This window comes from Bos indicus, chromosome 22 (assembly GCF_029378745.1).
Source record: "Bos indicus isolate NIAB-ARS_2022 breed Sahiwal x Tharparkar chromosome 22, NIAB-ARS_B.indTharparkar_mat_pri_1.0, whole genome shotgun sequence".
In the NCBI taxonomy this organism is placed as follows: domain Eukaryota; kingdom Metazoa; phylum Chordata; class Mammalia; order Artiodactyla; family Bovidae; genus Bos; species Bos indicus.
Window position 1 is genome coordinate 40,153,644 of NC_091781.1, and position 22,365 is coordinate 40,176,008.

Here is a 22,365-nt window from a genome sequence, read left to right on the forward strand (position 1 = left end):
GCCCTAGCTCAAGCCACTCAAGCAAAGCAGTTGTATTTTGTAGATGCAGCAGTTTCTTCCTTCTGTATCATGGGGCCGCTTCTCTGCCATGATCGAGTTTTAATCAAATCAGTTGGAGCACCCACTCTGGGCCTGACCCTATCCTAGGCACAGAAATGAACAGAATAGAGCATGTCCTCATTCTGATATAGCTTATATTCTGTTGGGGGACAGATAGTGATTACAGGAAGGAAGGAGGGAGGGAGGGAGGGAAGGAGGGAGAGAGATAAGGTGATGAGATGATGTCGGGTAGTGACCGTGCCGTGAAGAATTATGCAGCAGGGTAGAGTGATGGGGTGGAGGTGGGGGCTGGTTTGTGTGCTTTGTTAGGGAGTGCAGTGCATCTGTGAGTGCATCTCAGGGCCGGACGTGACTGTCTTAAGGGAGCAGCCACATGGCTCCCCAGAGGAAAAGTATCCTTGGCAGAGGAAACAGCAAGTGCAAAACTCCTGAGGTAGAAACATGCCACGCCTATTGGAGGAAAACTTGGATGCATGTGAGGCTGGAGGGAAGAGTGCAAGGGGTGGGGGGTGGGAGGGTAGTGGAGAAGAGCCGAGAGAAATGGCTGGGGACCACAGCAGCAAGGGCCTTGTAGGGTTTTACTCTGGGTGAGATGAGCAGGTACAGGCTGTTTTTCACCAGAGTTGCAGTCTGACTTAGGTTTTAGGAGGCTTTTGAGTGAAAAGACAGTGCATGAGCACAGGCAGAAGCTGAGACTGTTAGAGAATTATTGCAGGCATCCAGCCAAGACATGGTGGTGGCTTGATTTGGGAGGCAGAGGTGGAGTTGGCGAGAAATGATTGGATTTTGTTAATCTCCTGAAGGTCAGGCTGAAAGGATGTGCTGATGAGCTCCAGGGTGTTCGGCCTGTATACCTGGAAGAACAGAGCTGCCATTTGGGAGCACTATAATTTGTGGGCTCAACTAGGTGTCTGTGTGAAAGACAGAGGTATGCTCATGGAGGTGGTTCCTGCAAATCACAGAGTGCGTGGAAATGCCTTATGACACCCGTTCAGAAAAGAATGTGGGTGGGATTATAAAAGATGTCCTCCCTTCCTCGGTGTGCGTCCTTCGAAACCCTTGTACACTTACAGCATTTCTTCTTAGCTATTTCCCACCCCTGATAAGATGTGCTCTTGGGAGAGGACTAGTCATTTGGTACTTCATGTGATTGTTATGTCAGTATGCTACCTTTCTGAAAATATATTTGCATTTAAACCTTACTTCAAACTCATGATGACACACAGATTTCATCTCTTGTGCTAACTTGAATCACTGATGGTGGTTGCCTTGAGAACTGTGCTGAGAAAATTTGTGAAGCTGGTTCTAGGCTCGGCAGGGAAGAGGAGACTTGATTATATTTTCCACTCCCGGGACCAGGAGTGGCACCCCGTATGTGCTCAGTATTTGATAGTCCGGCTTTGGCTGCCACAGAAAGTACCATTTGTTTCCCCACCTCTCCCCTTGTTTTTATTTTATTTAAAAAGTATTTATTTATTTGGCTGACTCAGGTCCTAGTTGCAGCACGCAGGATCTTCATGGCATCAGTGCAGGATCTTTCTGTTTTGGTGTGCATACTCTCCAGTTGTGGCTCGTGTGCTCAGTTGCTCTGCAGCATGAGGGATCTTAGTTCCCCAACCAGGGATAGAACCCACACCCCCTACATTGCAGGACAGGTTCTTAACCACTGGACCACCAGGGAAGTCCCTTTCCTCTTGCTTTTAGATGTCAGCAAGTATGCAGAGGAAATATTTTTCCTTTTTACTGTTTGAGCACTTGCCTCTGAAATCATGCCAAGAAGACTATTGGCCCAAAGATCAGATTTTACTATCTAAAGGTCTTGACTAACCTGATGTAAAACCCAAGTACTCCAGAAGAGACAGGGCCTTTGTCTTAATGGGCAAGGCCTTTGCCAGATCAAAATTCATTTTTTTCTTCTCTAGCATTCCTCACTGCTAGATCTATTGCAATTTGTATTCCCTTATTAGCTGCATTGTTTCTCTCCCCTCCAGAATGGCAGCCACAGGGCAAGGACTTTGCTGTGCATTGTTCAGTGCTGTTTCCCCAGTGTCTAGAACTGTGGCTGGTATATAAGGAAGTATGTGTTGAATGAAAAATGCTAAATGAATCGCCTGAGGAAGCTAAAGTTGTACTGTAGCCCAGAATTAAGGGTAAATGATTACTAAGGTACCTGCATTTTTTTGAAAGTGGAAAGCTCCTGTTAGAATAATCATCACTATAGCTATGTGGTTTAATGAACATTGTTGATAATTATAGTAGTAATAATAACTCTCCTTGAGTACATCTATGTGCCTGACCCTGGGTTAAGTGCCCAATACTCATTATTTCCTTTGGGAAGTAGGCCCTCATTTGTTAGGTGAGGAAATTCAGACTTAGGTCAGACTTTGCCTAAGTCTGAATCACCCATAAATAGGGTGGTTCCAAAGCTAAAAAGCAAACATGAAACTTTCTTCATATAGGAAATCTTGCTTTCCAGCTGGTAAATAATGGTATCTGTCTAATAATAAATGGCTGCTTTTTGCCATTAAAACCCCCAAATTGTGCGAGTCTGGAAGGGCCTTTGGATTGTTTCATTGTTTTTTTTTTTTTTTCCTGCTAATTTCTGGAATGAAAAAACCTTACCTTCTCAGCTCAGATTATCTTTCCTAAATATGTTGACAAGCTGCTTGTGAGGATCCCAAGTGAGTGTCAAGGTAGAGGAAAGGAGAGTTTCATCACCTTCATACCTAAACTCATGCTTTGGAGGAAAAAATGGGTGTTGGTAGAGAGTAGGAGGAGCTGGAGTTAAGGGAAAGCAAACCCCACATTTTTTTGCTTTGCATCCAGGCTGTAGACTACTGTGATGGTTATTATTAAAATGTTTTTCTTTAAATTGACTCACTTCTGTTTACTTAAATTAATATATTCAAAACAGATTTTGTGAACCCCCACTATGGATGGAAAACTAGCATCATTTGCCATAGAGTAATAGTATATTGATGCTCATATGGTAACAAGATGTATTTGTTGTTCAGTTGCTAAGTCTTGTCCGACTCTTTGCAACCCCATGAACTGCAGCACGCCAGACTTCCCTGTCCTTCACTATCTCCCAGAGTTTGCTCAGACTCATGTCCATTTAGTCAGTGATTCTGTCCAACCATCTCATCCTCCTCTGCCCCCTTCGCCTCAATAATAAAATATAAAGTAATATATATAATGAAAATAAGGCAATGCTATTTCATGTTTTAAAATTAAAGAATAAGAATAATGAAATATAAATCTAATGTACATACTAGAAATTAGCTTTCCCTGTGAGTAGAGTGGAACTGTTTATGATCAGTTACCAATAGAGGGATATTTAACTTCTTGTCACTTAAAGAAAAAGGTGAAAAGATGTTTTTCCCCCAGGTTTAATATTAATTAGGACAAAGAATCCTAACATACATGCATATAAAAGTACATATGGACCATGTGTATGCTCAGTTACTGCTCAGTCGTGTTTGACTCTTTGTGACCCCATGAACTGTAGCCTGCCAGACTCCTCTGTCCATGAATCCAGATTTTCCAGGTAAGAATACTCGGTTGCCATTTCCTTCTCCAGTACATATGGACACTATGTGTATATAAATATATTGCATTTATGTAAGATATATTATCCATATAAAAATATGTAATAACTTTTTAAAAATCAGGTTGTAATTTAACTTTATAATAATCAATGGTCTTTTGATTGTGGGGACCTAGGCAAGAGGCAGTAAGCTAAGTCATTAATTTCCATTTGCCATGGGCCAGCAATGCTTGGCTGGGTCCTTCCTGTGGAAAGGAAGTTTAAGAAAATTGTGAAATCAAAGCTTCTTTTTCCAGCTTGCTCTTCTCAAGCCCTCCGGTTCAGGCCTGAACTCTACCATTGTAGAAAAGCATGACTTCCCTGAAATACAGCCTCCTAGCTCAATACCGTAGAGAGTAGAGCAGCCCAGGCTTCCTCCATAGGAAACCCAGACAAATGTGTATCCACACCGCTTTAAGGCATGTCTGTGCCACCAGTGGGAAACACTGTCCCAAACTCATTCCTTCCCCTCAGCTCTCTATGGGGCCCCAGCTTGACATTACTTCGAGCAACCATAATAAAGCGAATTGGCTCCATCTTGCCCAACTGTGTCCCAAGGCTCCTATCATTCTGCCACCAGAAAGTTCATATGCTCAAAATTGGTTCTTAGGAGCACTGACCTTAGTGCTCATCCTCTGCAAAGGTATAATTTAGGAATAATCTTTGTTAGGTTATGGCAGGATCTTTGTGCTTCTGTCTCACAATCAATTAGAGATTTCTGCAAAGCGGAGGCATTATTATTATCACAGGCAGATGGTGAAATGTTACTCCATCCTTCTGTGCCTGCTTTAACTTCCTTGTGCAACATCATTTAGGGGGTTTCTTTACAAATTGCAGTTTATTTGGAAAAGATTTAAAGCCCTGAGGGTTTGGCAAGAAACTCTTGCTTATGAGCACATCTACTTTGTCTGTCAGTAGCAAAAAGGGCACCCCTGATTAATACTGACTTTGCCCCGCAAGTCAGGTAGACAGCAGCAGATGAGGCCTTTGATTCTTAATACTGTTCTGGGGGTAAGAAGAACTTAGGGGGTCATCTACTTGCAGCTCCAGGAAGAAGGTTAAATGGCATTGAGCCAAGGATGGAAAGCTGTCTTATGGTGGGCTTCCTTGTGAAATGAGATGGAGAGCTTATTACCCAGAATTCCAGGAAAATTCTTCAAAAGAGAAAAGGGCATTCAGACCAATCTCTGCCTTGCAGGAGTTATTCCCCGGAAGAGAGGGGATGGGTGTCAAAAAGACAGTAAACTTGTGGCTGGATGGAAGCAGCTTGGCACTGAGGAGAACTAGGGGTGGGGTGGGGTAGAACAAGGGACCGAGTTTTTTTGTTTTTTTAAGCAACTGCTTGAAGGAAGGGCAAATAGATGGATAAGGAAGGAATTTAGGCTGTTTTTCTGTGTAATGTACTGGCAAATTGCTAGAATCGTTCTTCATGGATATTGTTGGGCAGAGGCAGGCTTCAAGGCAGCCCCGGTTTATTCAGGTTCAGTTCAGTTTAGTCGCTCAGTCGTGTCCGACTCTTTGCGACCTCATGGACTGCAGCTTGCCAGGCCTCCCTGTCTATCACCAACTCCCAGAGTTCACTCAAACTCATGTGCATTGAGTCGGTGATGCCATCCAACCATCCCACCCTCTGTCATTCCCTTCTCCTCCCGCCTTCAATCCTTCCCAGCATCAGCTTCTTTTCCAATGAGTCAGTTCTTCCCATCAGGTGGCCAAAGTATTGGAGTTACAGCTTTAGCATCAGTCCTTCCAATGAATATTCAGAACTGATTTCCTTTGGATGGACTGGTTGGATCTCCTTGCAGTCCAAGGGACTCTCAAGAGTCTTCTCCAACACCACATTTCAAAAGCATCAATTCTTCGGTGCTCAACTTTCTTTATAGTCCAACTCTCACATCCATACATGACTACTGGAAAAACCATAGCCTTGACTAGACAGACCTTTGTTGGCAAAGTAATGTCTCTGCTTTTTAATATGCTGTCTATGTTGGTCTTAACTTTTCTTCCAAGGAGCAAGCGTCTTTTAATTTCATGGCTGCAATCACCATCTGCAGTGAGTTTGGAGCCCCCAAAAATAAAGTCTGTCACTGTTTCCTTTGTTTCCCCATCTATTTCCCATGAAGTGATGGGACCGGATGCCATGATCTTAGTTTTCTGAATGTTAAGCTTTAAGCCAACTTCTTCACTCTCCTCTTTCATTTCCATAAAGAGGCTCTTTAGTTCTTCACTTTCTGCCATAAGGGTGGTGTCATTTGCATATCTGAGGTTATTGTTATTTCTCTCAGCAATCTTGATTCCAGCTTGTGCTTCATCCAGCCCAGCGTTTCTCATGATGTACTCTGCATAGAAGTTAAATAGGCAGGGTGACAATATACAGCCTTGACGTACCCCTTTCCCTATTTGGCACTAGTCTGTTCCATGTCCAGTTCTAACTGTTGCTTCCTGATCTGCATACAGATTTCTCAAGAGGCAGGTTAGGTGGTCTGATATTACCATCTCTTTAAAAATTTTCCAGAGTTTGTTGTGGTCCACACAGTCAAAGGGTTTGGCATTATTCAGGTTAGCTGGGCATAAAGTCTTGTATGCTAGGTACCAGGAAGAATGAAGGATATAGATAAAAGTTCCTGTGGAGTGTGTGTTCTATATGTATGTGAGTCAAGCTTAGAATTGTCTTGGAATAATGAAAAACCAAGTAGGTCATTGTGTTTATGGAAATGCCAGGGGAGTTTGTGAGCACTTATCAGAGGGAGGACGTTTGAATGAAGCTTTCAGGTGTAAAAAGAATTTTGTGGTCTTTTGTGGTCAGATTCATAGCTACTTCTCCTGTTCACTTTCTGATGTTGTATAGATATTGTTATAGAGAGGGTGCATCCAAATCAGTGACTCCTCTGGCTGAGCTGGAAGTAGATGGATGATATAATTAGAGAATTGCTGCAATTTTCCTGATACCGTACATTATATGGAGTCAGAGAAAGCTCAAGCCATCTACTATCATCTGGGCGTGGAACAGTTTATGCAAAAACCATCATCATGAAGCTAATTCTTAGCGAGCATGTACTATGTGCTGGGTGCTATGCCAAATTTGTGGGATTGTCTCATTTTGTTCAAGGTCCTTTTTAGGCAGACACTACTGGGACGATCCCCTGGAGGAGGGAATGGCCACCCAAACCAGTATTCCTACCTGGAGAATCCCCATTGACAGAGGAGCCTGGTAGACTGCAGTCTGTAGGGTTGCGAAAGAGTCGGACGTGACTGAAGTGACTTAGTACAGACGCAGGAGCACCCTAATTTCATAGGTGAGATTCGTTATCGTTTAGTCAGTCTCTAAGATTGTACAGCCAGTAACTGACAGAGGCAGAATTCAAACTCCCACATCTGAGTTCTTAAACTCCAAGGTACTCTTTCACAGTATAATGATGTCTTCAGAAATTCTAGTTATTACTTTCTTTCAAAAAATGTACACCCTCTAACCCAGTGGTTTTAAACCAGTTTTAGAACCTCTTCAGATAAAAGCACACACACATATAATGCTTTTCAAAATTTCAGAGTTTTCGAGGATCCCAGTCAAGTCTGATTATTGATATCTTTATAATCCGAAACTGAGTCTTGCTGAGGTTAACAAAGCCTTCCAAGTATTTCCAAGGTAGCTGAGCCAGACTTCCAACCTGGCTGTTGCCTACCATGTAACAAGTATAGTAGTAACCATTTCTTGTTAAGTACCTAACAATTTGGGCTTCCCTGGTGGCTCAGTGGTAGAGCATCTGCCTGCTAATGAGGGAGTCCCGGTTTGATCAAAGGGAATGGCAACCCACTCCAGTATTATTGCCTGGAGAATTCCATGGATAGAGGAGCCTGTCAGGGAGTCCAACACAACTTGGTGACTAAACAACAACAACAAACCTAGCAATTAGGATTGCTAGTAAGTGCATACATACATTGGTGTAATCCCATTGATTAAAAAGTGAACATCCATAATGGGTTAGTCAAGGGTGAATATCATAACTGCTCATGACCTTTTGAAGTAGGTGGTTTTATGCCTATTTTACAAATGAGAATCCTGAGATTCTGAGCACTTACTCAAAAGTTTATGTGGGGCAGAAGCTCAGTTCATCTAGTTTTAAATCTGCTACTCTGATCCATTCTCCTGTACCTCCCCTTGCACATCCTTTCCAGAGTCTTCATTAGATCACATTGCTTCTCACTTTCCTTCTCTCTCTTGTTTCTCAGCCTCGGCATTATTGACATTTTGTTTTGGATAGTTCTATTGTGGGGGTCTAGCCTGTGCATGGAGAAGGCAATGGCACCCCACTCCAGTACTCTTGCCTGGAAAATCCCATGGATGGAGGAGCCTAGAAGGCTGCAGTTCATGGGGTCGCTAAGAGTCACACACGACTGAGCGACTTCACTTTGACTTTTCACTTTCATGCATTGGAGAAGGAAATGGCAACCCACTCCAGTGTTCTTGCCTGGAGAACCCCAGGGACGGGGGAGTCTGGTGGGCTGCTGTCTGTGGGGTCACACAGAGTTGGACACGACTGAAGTGACTTAGCAGCAGCAGTAGCAGCCTGTGCATTCTAGGATTCTTAGCTTTATCTTTGGACTCTACATATTGGATGCCAGAAGAACCCCCTGACCCCTAACCCCCAGCTTGTGACAGCCATAGATGCATCCAACATTTTCAACTGTCCTCTGGGGAATAAAATCACTGTCTATTGGGTACTGTTTATCTTTCTCTTCTCCCCGTGCCCTGTACATATAAATATTAACATTTATCCCTGCTAGCTTGCAATGTGCCAGGTAAAGTGTCAGGCACCTTCCATGCATTATCTCATTAAGTCCTCAAAACCTCCCGTCATCTTTAAATTTTTTCTTATAGGTGAGCGAGTCTGAGATGCTTGGGTAGATTAGTAAATCACCTGGAGTCACATAGGTGCTGAGGGTGAAGCTGGGATTTTTCTCAGCTCCGTGTGTCTCCAGAGCCTTGAACTTCATAAGAAATGTTTTCACTAAAGTACTTTGTTGTTTTGAGCTCCAAATTAATCAGACTCTGAATATTTTTGTTATTTTGGATTTGTTCAGCTAGTAAGCTGGAAGAAAATTTAAATGGGATTGTAGGTCATGTATTTCTTACTGTTTATTATTATTTTTACTACATCACTGCTTTTTATTGTTAATCCTTTCTCACTAAAATACCATCATCGACAAAAATATTATCAAAACAAAATCTTGCTTCTGAGTCTAATTTCCTAGCATAAATCTCACCTTTGTTGTTGTTTAGTCACCAAATCATGTCCAGCTCTTTGAGACCCCATGAACTGTAGCCCACTAGGCTCCTCAGTCCATGGGGTTTCCCAGGCAAAGATACTGGAGTGGATTGCCATTTCCTTCTCCAGGGGATCTTCCCAACCCAGGGATCGAACATCCATCTCCTGCATTGGCAGGTGGATTCTTTACCATGGATCCACCAGGGAGACCCAAATGTCACCTTACTAGACAAAAAAATAAAATAATTTATTTGTAGGTGAACTACTACTTTTCTGAGTCATCTTCAGACGATGTTTTTCAATGGGTGCTTTTTGTGCCTTTTAACAGTACAAGTCATTGTACTAAATGTATATTGTGATTGCTAAATGCTTAACGAATTAGTTAAGATTCTTTGGTGACAAGCAACACAAATTGTCCTGCCTAACTTTATCAAAACAGAAAAGAAATTCACTCCCTCCATGTGTGCATAATTGCTCACATGGAGTAATACAAGTTGACCATATTACAAGCAGTGAATTTCCTGGAAATTTGAATAGGAAAGTTTTCAATAAAATAATTTTTTTTCTGACAAGCAGGGACATGTGTACTTTAGCGCTCTGGCGCATTGTTATTTTCCTTAAAATGAGTTTCAGCAACTAACATATTAAAACAGGCTGGTAAAGGGAGGAGGCTGTGCAGCCTTAAGTGAGCTTAATGAAGCAGATTCTTGGGATGAGGTAGGCATCTGGTATGTGTAGCTGCTGAGAATCCATATCCTCCTTCTTTGAACTATGACATGTGGATTTTCTCTTGGGGAATAGCCTCCCCCCAAGGTATACAATATTAATGGGGCTGTCAGGCCAACACCTTATCCTCCTCTGGCCAAGAGGTGGTCATGTGACCAAGGCAGGTCTCTGTCTTGAGTACATGGATCCCAGAATACAAAATGTTTGTTGCAACTGATTCTTCCTGATAGTAGTAGCCTGAAGAACTAACTAACCATTAGTTCGTGGGATCCTGGTTCCTGTTGCTCCTAACTTTCATTTAGTTTTCCTTTGAATTCTAGGAGCAATTATGCACAGATGGAGTAAATTTCTTTTCTATTTTGCTAAAGTTATACAGGGTAATTTGTGTTACCTGTCACCAAAGAATCTTAACTAATCTGTTGATTTGATGATGGTGGGGACTCTGAGTCAAAGGAGAAGAAGGAGGGAGTAGCAGCAGCTAACATTTACTGGCTATCTAATTTAATCTTATGGGGTAGATATTGACACATGCTTCCTTTTTACAGATGAGGAAAATGAGATTTAGAAAGGTTACATTGTCTTGCCAAAGGTTTCATAAGTGGCAAAGCCAGGATTTGAACCCAAGTATGATTTGAGAATCCAAACTCCTAACCACTACATTAATTGAAATGTAGAGAAAACACTGAAAACATACATTCCTTTTAGGTCCATTTTTGACTTAATAAGTTATTTTTTAATCCCAAGAGGAGACCATTTCTCTTCTGTGTGTTCCATGATGCAAAACAAGCTGCAAAATGTAAGTGCTTTTTCCCCCCTTGCCTTCATGTGGTAAATTAGAATAATTATTGTTAGTTAAGGGATGTGAATGAAATGTCTTTATCAGCCAGCAAGTTAAATGGAATTTCTGTTTTAAACCACAGAAGATAATGCTGCCTTGACAGATTGTGAGTGACAGAAAGAGAAGTGTTTTCAGCAGGATGCGAATGGAGATGTTGCAAGAGAAAGCATAAATAGCAGAAACAAAAAGCTCTGGGGTTTTGGTATGGAGTGATGTCATCCATGTATTTTAACTCATTTGATTCCTGACAATAAAATAACTTGGTACCTTCACCGTTTTTCTCCTGTTGATTTAAAAATGAGTGATCAAAAGAAAGGAGGGAGGGAGAAAGAAATACCCAAAGACGAATCATTTTTGCTGATGGTAGATACCAATAGTAGTGGGCTTCAAATCTTATTTACTTTTTTTTTTTTAATCATTAAATTGTTCTTACAGGTAATTCTAAATATTTGTTATCCTCTTCCCTCTTATGATTGTTGTTGCCTGCATCCATTCAGTCATATTCCTTCTCCCTGTCCCCCGCTTTATCTCTGTACAGCAGACACTCATAGCCACATGTATATATATGTTCTCTCCCGAGCACACCTGTACAGTCAAGTGTATTTGTCCATTGAGAGGCCTGTGGCATTCTCTGTGGTGAATTTGGATAGGCATCTCCAAGCACTTTGTCAGCTCCTAGTTTTGCTCAGTAAAAGAACGTAAGTGAAAAAAAAATATCATTAGAAGAAACTAGTTATTTTCTTTTGCCTGTTAATTAATTGATTAATTATTTGTTCATTTTTTCAGTTGTGCTGCACAGCTTGTGGGATCTTAGTTTCCCTATCAGGGATCAGGAATCCACAACCCCTGCAGTGTGAGAGCAGAGTCCTAAGCACTGGATCAAAAGGGAAGTCCCCGAGACTATTTATTTTAATACTTAAAAAGTCGAAGGCATAATCTGAGAATTAAAATGGTCAAATACATTTAGCTTTCCAAAAAGTCATAATTTTGCTTTTGGTGGTGTCATTTTGCCACCAGTGCATGAATACCTCATTGTGGGTTGTCATCAAAGTTTTAATTGGCTTTTAGGAGCGACTGTGTTAGTCCAACCTTCACCTGATGCTGGCTTCTCCAAACATTTTTGCCAAGGGACTATTCCATTTTTACTTCAGTATTTCCAGTGAAGTGGAACTCCTTATTTATAAAAGCAACCCATTTTATCCTTGGACAGCGCTGTTGCAAGTTCTTTTCTATGTCAGATTGAAATCTCTTTACTTGTAGCTTCTTTTGCCCATTGGTTACATGGGCATGACTTGGGACTTATAGAACAAGACTGGGCCTCTTAATGCATGATGCCTCTTTGAACTGACTATTGCTGTTATAATCTCCCTTCTCATTTCTCCTTGCCCCAGAGTTAAAATAGTCTGAGTAGAAATGTTTCTTCTGTGTTTTTCTGATTCAGTTTAGTTCATTTCAGTCGCTCAGTCGTGTCCGACTCTTTGCAACCCCATGGACCGTAGCACGCCAGGCCTCCCTGTCCATCACCAACTCCCAGAGTTTACTCAAACTCATGTGCATTGAGTCAGTGATGCCACCCAACCATCTCATCCTCTGTCATCCCCTTCTCCTCCCGCCTTCAATCATTCCCAGCATCAGGGTCTTTTCAAATGAGTCAGCTCTTCGCATGAGGTGGCCGAAGTATTGGAGTTTCAGCTTCAGCATCAGTCCTTCCAATGAATGTTGAGGACTGATTTCCTTTAGGATGGACTGGTTGGATCTCCTTGCAGTCCAAGGGACTCTCAAGAGTCTTCTCCAACACCACAGTTCAAAAGCATCAATTCTTCGGTGCTCAGCTTTCTTTATAGTCCAACTCTCACATCCATACATGACTACTGGAAAAACCATAGCCTTGACTAGATGGACCTTTGTTGGCAAAGTAATGTCTCTGCTTTTTAATATGCTGTCTATGTTGGTCTTAACTTTTCTTCCAAGGAGCAAATGTCTTTTAATTTCATGGCTGCAATCACCATCTGCAGTGATTTTGAAGCCCAAAAAATAAAGTCTGCCACTGTTTCTCCATCTATTTGCCATGGAGTGATGGGACTGGATGCCGTGATCTTTGTTTTCTGAATGTTGAGCTTTAAGCCAACTTTTTCATTCTCCTCTTTCACTTTCATCAAGAGGCTCTTTAGTTCTTCTTCACTTTCTGCCATAAGGGTGGTGTCATCTGCATATCTGAGATTATTAATATTTCTCCCGGCAATCTTGATTCCAGCTTGTGCTTCATCCAACCCAGTGTTTCTCATGATGTACTCTGCATATAAGTTAAATAAGCAGGGTGACAATATACAGCCTTGATGTACTCCTTTTCCTATTTTTCTGATTATTTGGCTTTAAAAATTAAAAAAAAATATTAAAAATGTTTACTGTGGTAAAAAAAAAAATATATATATATATATGAACATAAAATTTACCATTTTAACCAGTTTTAAGTATATAGTTTTGTGGTATTAAATACATTCACATTGTGTGGTTATCACCACCATCCATCTCCAGAATTTTATCTTCCTCATCTGAAACTCTGTATCCATTAATCAGTAATTTCCTGTTACCCTCTCCCTGCAGCCCTGCCACTACCATTGAACTTTAAACTGCTATAAATTTGACTATTCCTAGGAGAAGATGATGACACCCCACTCCAGTACTCTTGCCTGGAAAATCCCATGGACAGAGGAGCCTGGTAGGCTGCAGTCCATGGGGTCACGAAGAGTTGGACATGACTGAGCGACTTCACTTTCACGCATTGGAGAAGGAAATGGCAACCCACTCCAGTGTTCTTGCCTGGAGAATCCCAGGGATGGGGGAGCCTGGTGGGCTGCCGTCTCCGGGGTCGCACAGAGTCGGACACGACTGAAGCGACTTAGCAGCAGCAGCAGCAGGAACCTCATGCAAGTGGAAACATACAGCATTGGTCCTTCTGTGCCTGACTTATTTCACCAGCATGATGTCTCCACAGTTCATTCATGTTGTGTCATGTGTCAGAATTTTTTTCCCTTTTAAGGATGAATAACATTCCACTGTATGTATACTACATTTTGTTTATATATTCATCTGTTGATCAGTTAGTGAATAGATGTTGAGTTTCCTGAGTGTGCTTTTGAATATTCACACTCCTACTTGTCAAAATCCACTTCAGTCTACAAGTCTGTGTCTGTTGCATATTATGTGCATAACCCCATTAGGTACTATGAGCCCTGGATCTACTCCTTGATTTAATCCTTATGTGTAGTGGGTGGATAAGATACCCACATTTGTCACTGCAGAGTAGGCAGTGGTCAGTGCCATTGGAGAACCAGAAACAGACTTGATGCTGGAATTAAGGGGAAGCATTGAAAGCTTCCAGCTGAGAGGATAAGGTAGCTCTCAGGGAAGTTCTGGGGCTCAGAAAAAGAGCAGCATGGAGAATAGGTAGAAAGTGGGGAGAGAGTTCCCTGGTGGCTAGTGATTAGGATTATGGGCTTTCACTGGCAGGGCCTGCTTGGGGAACTCATACTGCAAGCTTCTCAGTGCAGTGAGGCAAAAGACAAACAAAAAACTTTCAAACCGAAAAAACAATGGTAATAGAAAAAGATAAGAAAGTAGGGAAGGTATTCCTGATGGACGGAGTAGCTTGAGTCAAAGAGCAGAGTATGAACATGTCCCTCACTGTTGACTTATTTATTGACTTTAGGCGGTCACATAGGGTATTTATATGGTGGTGCTCCAGTGCCATTTCATGGGCCCTCTGGTATCTTCTCTGTCTGTAGCCTAGTGAATTGTCTTTTATTCTGCGGTTATGTGCTTCATCTCATTTGGTGAGTGTGTGAGTGTGTGTGTGTGTGAGATTCAAATGGCCTTTATTTCCTTTAAAATGATGCAGATAATGATAGTTTTGTTCTGTTTTCATGCCCCGATTGGCCAAATAAAAATCAGATGACTCAGACTATCTGTGTTTTTAATGAAGCTTTTCAGGAGTGTTACAGACAAAGTCTAAAAAAATGAGTCTGGCAAATATCTATTAAAGGATGAAAGAAAGGGAATAGCAATAAATATTCATAAAGCGTTTACCATGTGGCAGAACCATGATAAGCCTTTTACGGCTGTTGACTCACAACAGTCTGAAGAAGTTGTAGATCAAACTACAATCCTCACTTTACATGAAGGCATTGAGGCTCCAAAGTTAAAGTAACCTTCAAAGGTTTATACACCTCGTAAATCAGTGAGCTAGGGAATGCACCCAGTAGTCAGACCCAAGAGCCTTTCTCACCACACTGTCTACCTTTCTGTAGCAAGTTCTTTTTTTAAGCACTGTTCCTTTTATTTATTTATTTATGGCTGTGCTGGGTCTTCATTGCTTCTCTCAGGCTTTCTCTAGTTGCAGTGAGCGGGGGGCTACTCTCTAGTTATCAGTACTCGGGCTGCTCATTGCAGTGGCTTCCTTGTGGCTTAGTTGTTCTGTGCCATGTGAAATCTTCCCGGACCGTGGATAAAACCTGTGTCACTGCATTGGTAAGCAGATTCCCAACCACTGGATCTCCACAGAAGTCCCTTTGCAAGTTCTGTGTCAGCCAGCCCTGAATAAAATTTTAATGAGGTGGATGAATGTAGAGCCTGTTATAGAGAGTGAAGTAAGTCAGAAAGATAAAGACAGATACTGTATATTAATGCATATATATAGAATCTACACACACACACACACACACACACACACACACACACACACCTATATATATATGTATTGATGATCCTACTTGCAGGGCAGCAAAGGAGACACAGACATTTTGGACACAGTGGCTAGAGGAGAGGGTGGGATGATTTGGAAGAATAGCACTGAAATGTATACATTATCATATGTGAAATAGATAGCCAGTGGGAATTTGATGTATGACACAGGGAACCGAAAGCCAGTGCTCTGTGACAACCTAGAGGGGTGGAATGGGGAGGAAGGTGGGAGGAGGTTTCAAGAGGGAGGAGGTTTCAAGAGAGAGGAAGCAAAATGAAGTGAAAGTCGCTCAGTCATGTCCAACTCTTTGCAACCCCATGGACTGTACAGTCCATGGAATTCTCCAGGCCAGAATACTGGAGTGAGTAGCCTTTGCCTTCTCCAGGGGATCTTTCCAACCCAGGGATCAAACCCAGGTCTCCTGCATTGCTGGTGGATTCTTTACCAGCTGAGCCACAAGGGAAGCTCCCAAGAGAAAGGGGACGTATGTGTACCTAATGCTGATTCATGTTGATGTGTGTCAGAAACCATCATGAGATTGTAAAGTAATTATAAAAAATAATAATAATAAAGCTGTCTGCGAGCTCTTGGTTCAATAAACATTCCCCAAAGAAAATAATAATGAAATAGTGATTTGGGGGCAAATACTTTGATGCCAATTATATTACACATGGGAATCATCACCCTATCTCCATTCCAGTCTAGTTTTTCTTCCACTGTTGCTGATATTCCCCAATTTCATGCCTCGCAACCAGTGCTGACATTTATAATACATTCAGCTCTTTCTGTCCTAGCCAAACCTGCAGTTTCCTGGATGTTTTCCTGGCAGGTAAAGCAGGATAAGGCTCCCTTTTGGTATAGAATGCATCCATTATATATTGCAGTTCTTTCTCAGCCTTTTGGGTGGCTAACTTTTGGTGTTAGAGGAATAGAGAGGAATTTTGAAATCAGGGATTTTTTTTTTTTTTTTAATGATTTTGGGTGACTGCAAAATATGAAACTCTTCATGACATTGAGTGAATATCTTCTCTTCTCTTGCAAGTTTCCTTTGATGGCTTCTATGGAACAGAATTTCCAGTATATTTTCTCCCAAATTTTGTTGACTGGCACTATGACATTTCTTTAAAGTGTACCTTTACACTTTTAAAATTCCACATAGGCTTGTCATCATAGGAAGCAAGGGACTCAGCTTTGATCTGCAAAATTAACTCTACAAGGTAGCATGTTGTTATTCTATTTAGAAGACTTGAAAGCAGATCCAACAATTCAATTATGTTTAATTTGTAATTAACTCCCTCCTAAGCAGCTAATGGTGCATAACTTGGACACTACTGTTCTGGATGGGCAAGGAGAATAAAATGGCTTATTTTAGAGAAAGCTTATCTTAGATAGGGTACCTACGGTTGTAGTAGTACTTCTTGGGATGACTTTCTGGCTCCAAAACAAAACTCTTCTTTGAAGGTGACATAAAGCTGAGACTGTGATGTTTGACCCCGATATATGGGAAAGCGATGATTGGTCTCAGAGTAGGCATCTGACCTGGTTATGCCAATCAGATTCTCTCTTCTGAGAATTTGGAATTTTGAACTGAGAGCAAAATATAGGTTTTGATGCTATTTCAGTCTCTTAAATGGCAGCGCTCTAGAGTGAGGTCTTTAAGTTCCTGCCTCCCATTTCTCTTGAGCTACCTTGATTCTTCAAAAAACTCGGTTATTTAATTTTTCCTTCAATTTTGTGAGCTACTGCAGCATTTTTCCAAGAAGTTCCTCTTATTTTTGAGTAGACTTTAGGGTTTGTCTAGTTTTCTTGCCACCAAAGTTAATGACAATACAGAAATCAAAGAAATTAATTCTTTACTAAATTTGTTAATGCAGGTGATGTCTACTTGGTGGCAATTATTATAGTTTTTAATTATGTGTGTGTTTGATGGGAAATTAGTATTTTACCATATGCTATGGTGCCTTATTGTTTTCATCATCATTTTCATCACGAGCATCATGACAACCCTTGTTTATAAAGAACTCTCTACCCAACCAAAAATTAAGCATTTTGCACACAAAAATGGCATTTGCTATGTGATTACAATAATACTGTTAAATGGATACTATCATTCTCCTTGTTTCATACTTTGGGAAGCTGAGGCAGAGAGTATTACTTGAAGTCATGCTTCTGGAAAGTGATGGAGAAATGATTTCAGTCTAGGTTTGTCACGCCTCAAAGAAAGATGACAATCTTATGTTTTGCACTGTAGTGCAGAAATGTAATTCTGCCCAAAGATGTTGTATTCCCTGGTTTATTGGTTTTTCTGTATTGAATACGGAAATGGGATAATTCTGTAGTTTTGGAAATTTAATACTCTATTTTAGTTGGCTTAATTATACTATCCCTTCTTTTTTTGTAGGTTACCTTGTTTGATGAGGCCAGGGATTAGGCAGTCAGGGTACCAGATTAGATAAATTGTCCTGAGAAGACCTCTTTGAGGAGGTGACATTGGAACTGAGACAGAATGATAAAAATAAGGCAGCTATGCAAAGATCAGAGACAGAATGTTCCAGGAAATGGGAAGAACAAATACACAGGTATTGATTTGGGAATGAACGTGGTGAGGTTAGAGGAAAAGAACCTCTGGAGAGGAGAGGAGTGAACAAGGGAATCAGTGATAAGAGATGATGGAGAGGAAGGTTAGAATTGAATCATTTAGGATCTTATAGTCCATAGTAAGGAATATGGATTTTATTATAAACACAGTGGACTAGCCATTAGGAAATTCAGAGGAGAGGAACAATATGATACAGTGGATTTCTCCTTCTGGGAATGATAGAGGAGCCAGCAACCCTCCTATAGAACATGTAGAAGGCTAGGTAAAATGAAGAGAAAATATTTATTTAAAGGCATTGAAGAGCTGCTAAGGTATCCAGGACTTGAGGGGCCAAAATACTGCAGAAAGGAAGTACACTGCAGAAAGGAAGTACACTGCAGTGACCTCAATAGTCTCACTCTTTTTCTTTTTGAAGCATTTGTGGATTTGTAAATGGTAAAGTTATAAGAGGCTAAAAGACCTAATAGAAAGTCCCTGCTAAGAAGTAGGGAAGTTGAGCAGAGATTTTGGCAGTCCTAAGGATACACAAATCAAAAAAAAAAAATGTAATAGAAGACTCAGTTCAGTTCAGTTCAGTCGCTCATTCATGTCCGACTCTTTGCGACCCTATGAATTGCACCACGCCAGGCCTCCCTGTCCATCACCAACTCCCGGAGTTCACTCAGACTCACATCCATCGAGTTGGTGATGTATAAAAAAGGTATTATGGTATGACAAAGCTGTATTTATTAGAGGAATGAGAGGTTGGGTAACGTTAAAATATCAAATAATGCTAACAAGGAAAAACCATATGATCATCTTAATAGAAACTCAACATCTAATCTTGACAAAAACTTTTCACAAATTCAGAATATAAGTAAACATCCTTAAAGGAAGAATATTTAGAAAACACAGAGCGAGCATCATCAGGCTTAAGTGAAATACTGAGATCCTTATCCTGTAATTAGGTATGAATTAAGGGTGATAACACCACTTCTGCTCAGTCTGATACAGGAGGGCCAAGTGAATGCTGTGGGGCTAGGAAAAGAAATAAAATATATAAGGATGAGAGACAAAGCAATAAGATTATATAATTTGCAGAAGATATAATTATATAGTATAAATTTAACATGAATTTAGCAAGTTTGTTGGATACAAAGTCATTTGAAAAAACTATTGTATATTTCATATCTGCAAAAAGGAATTATAGAATGAAATTTTTAAAAGATACTATTTTAAATCAATCCAGCAACATATAAAGAGGACTATAAACTATGATGAAATTATATTTCCCAAAATATAAAGTAGAACAATCATATGCATGCGTCATGCATGTTCGGTTGCTTCAGTCGTGTCTGACTCTTTGTGACTCTATGGACTATAGTGCACCAGGCTCCTCTGTCCATGGGATTCCCTAGCGAGAATACTGGAATGGGTTTCATGCCCTCCTCCAGGAGATCTTCCTGACCCAGGAATCAAACCCACAGTTCTTACATCTCCTGCATTGGCAGGTGGGTTCTGTATCACTAATGCCAGCCAGGAATCCCAGAACAATCATCTATCTATATCCAAAATTATGGGCTTCCCTGGTGACTCAGATGGTAAAGAATCTGTCTGCAATGCAGGAGACCTGGGTTCAATCCCTGGGTAGAGAAGATCCCCTGGAGAAGGGAATGGCAACCCACTCCAGTATTCTTGTCTGGAGAATTCCATGGACAGAGGAGCCTGGTGAGCTACTCCATGGGATAACAACAAGCTGGACACGACTGAGTGACTTAACACTTATCCAAAATGAGCCTATACTATGTACAAAATTAACTTGAAATACATTGCAGATAAAAACATAAACACTAAAACTATTAAAAAAATCTAGAAGAAAACATGGAAGAAAGTTTTTATGAAATTAGGTTAGTCAAAAATTTCTTAAATATAGCAGTAAAACCAAGATCCCTAAAAGAAAAGAAAAGATAAATTGGGCATCATAAAGTTTGAAAGTTGAATGCTTTAAAATATGCTACTAAGAAAATGGAAAGATAAGCAACAAAATGGGATGAAATAATTGCGAATAATATCTGATAAAGTACTTGTCCAGATGCATAAAAAACTCTTACAGGTTAATAATAAGACAAACCAAATTATGTTTGTTAATGACAAATAAGCACATGGGAAAATACTCAGATTATACTACTCTAAGGGCAGAAAATGAAGAGGAACTAAAGAGCCTCTTGATGAGGGTGAAAGAGAAGAGTGAAAAAGCTGGCTTAAAACTCATCATTCAAAAAGCTAAAATCATAGCATCTGGTCCCATCATTTCATGGCAAATAGATGGGGAAAAAGTGGAAACAGTTACAGATTTTATTTTCTTGGGCTCTAAAATCACTGCAAATAGTGAATGCAGCCATGAAATTAAAAGTTGCTTGCTCCTTGGAAGAAAAGCTATGACAAACCTAGACAGTATATTAAAGAACAGAGACATCACTTTGTCAACAAAGGTCCATCTAGTCACAGCTATGGTTTTTCCAGTAGTTACGTATGGATGTGAGAGCTGGACCATAAAGAAGGCTGAGTCCTAAAGAATCAATGCTTTCGAATTGTGCGGCTGGAGAAGACTCTTGAGGGTCCCTTGGACAGCAAGGAGATCAAATCAGTCAATCCTAAAGGAAATCAGTTCTGAATATTCATTGGAGGAACTGATGCTGAAGCTGAAACTCCCATACTTTGGCCTTCTGATTTGAAGAGCCATCTCATTGGAAAAGACCCTGATGATGGGGAGGCAAAAGGAGAAAAGGGTGGCAGAGGATGAGATGGTTAGATAGCATCACTGACTCAATGGACATGAATCTGAGCAAGCTCTAGAGACAGTGAAGGACACAGGAACCTGGTGTGCTGTACTCCATAAGGTTGCAGAGTCAGGCACCACTTAGCGACTGAACAACTGTAACAGATGAATAAATTGGGAGAGGATATGAAGTGTGTTTCTAGGGTGCTGGTAACATTCTATTTCTTGATTTGGGAGTGGTTACATGTGTATTCTGTGAAAATTTATTATAATTTATTTACATTTTTGTGTGTAAGATAGATTCCATTAAATAAGTATTTTGGAGAATGGATTGGAGCCAGTGAAAAACAAGGTCAGGATTTAGGAAGTTCCAGTGAGATGATGATCTGGGATTCAGGGTAGTGGTAGAGAGAGAAAGAAGCAGACAGATTTGAGAGACTGTGGAGGTAGTCTGGCGCCTCCACATGACTTAGTGGTAAGAGTATATGGGTTGAATGGTGTCCCCCTAAAAGATATTTGAAATCCTAACCCCCATTGCCTTAAAATGTGACCTTCATGGAGACAAGATCATTGCAGATGTAAGTAGTTAAGAATACCCTAGTGGAACAGGATGGGCCCTTATTAGAGTGTAACTGGTGTTCTTCTAAGAAGAGAAGAGACACAGATAAACGGATGCCTTAGAGGAGACTGTGATGACAGAGGCTGAGGTAAAGTGATGAAATTACAAGCTAAGAAATGCCAAGGATTGATGGCCCGTACCAGAAGCTAGGAAGAGGCAGAAAGGATTCTACCCAGAGTCTTGGAGGCAGCATGACCCTATTGACTTCTCGCCTCTAGAACTGTAAGATAGTAAGTACATTTCTTTCGTTTAAGTCACTCAGTTTGAGGTATTTTGTTATCACAGCCCTAGGAAGCTAATATAGGGAGGATGGAAAGGACATGCATAAGAATGACTACCTGTTTTCAGCACCTAAATGGATGAACTGACCAAATTGAACTTTATGTGGATCATCAAGGCAGATTTTGAACATTTAATTATGGATTTGATGATGCTTTCAGCACACGGTAGAACATAATGCATCAAGGATTCTGCATCTTAAGAAAGCGTTTTGTTTCTCATTCAGCATTCAGCCGGGAATTCACCTAAATCTCCTTGTGCAGTCAGGAGTATATCTTCTTCTTAAAGCCTTTTGGAGAAGGGATCACAGCCTCCCTTAGAATTATTTGGAAGGACAGCAGCAGGAGAAGCAGGTTGGTGTGAGTAGTTAACTTGTCCTTTCTTGTTTTTTCCAACTTGTGGAGCACAGCTGGGAGTGAAACCCTGGAGACAACAGCTTCTCTGTTTTATTATGCTTCAGGAAACCTGAACAAGGAAGCAGGGTTACTGAAAATTAGCTGCATTTCCTTTTCTGCTTCTCAGTCCTGGTACAGGAGATTTGCTAGGGCCTGGACTCTTTTAATCTTTCCAGGGGCAGTGGGAGATGGTTCTCTGTCAGAGGCTTCTCTCCAGGCTGCCATGAAATGAAGAGGAAGCAAAGTCCAACTAAGTTTAGGTCTCTGCTCTTTCTCTTTTTTGTAGTAGCCTTTTGACAAGACTGGCTGTCTTCCTGCTTTCTGCAGATTTCATCCAGTGGCCTGCGTGTGAATTTGAACAAACTTTCTCATTGTTTTTCTTCCTGCTGTGACAGCCAGGAATGTTTGCCCATTGGTGGGACATGCCCCACTAATCCATCACTTTGAAAGCTGTCAGGGTTCTCTGTTGGCTCCAGAAGAGAAATAATTGAAACTTAATC

At 40.9% G+C, this 22,365-nt stretch overlaps 1 protein-coding gene across 9 annotated transcripts in view; it reads left to right on the forward strand.

Annotated features, from left to right (window-relative positions):
- FHIT (fragile histidine triad diadenosine triphosphatase) overlaps nt 1–22,365 on the forward strand; it is a 1,527,031-nt gene that overhangs the window by 147,497 nt on the left and 1,357,169 nt on the right. For 2 of the 9 annotated variants that reach the window (XR_011563133.1, XR_011563134.1), the window contains exon 1: nt 584–21,823. The exons of 4 other annotated variants lie outside the window; for them this stretch is intronic. The gene's annotated coding sequence lies outside the window, so the exon portion shown is untranslated. Of the gene's footprint in view, nt 1–583; nt 21,824–22,365 lie in introns of those variants that run through there. 3 more of the 9 variants (XM_070777128.1, XM_070777131.1, XM_070777127.1) reach the window with 2 other exon arrangements.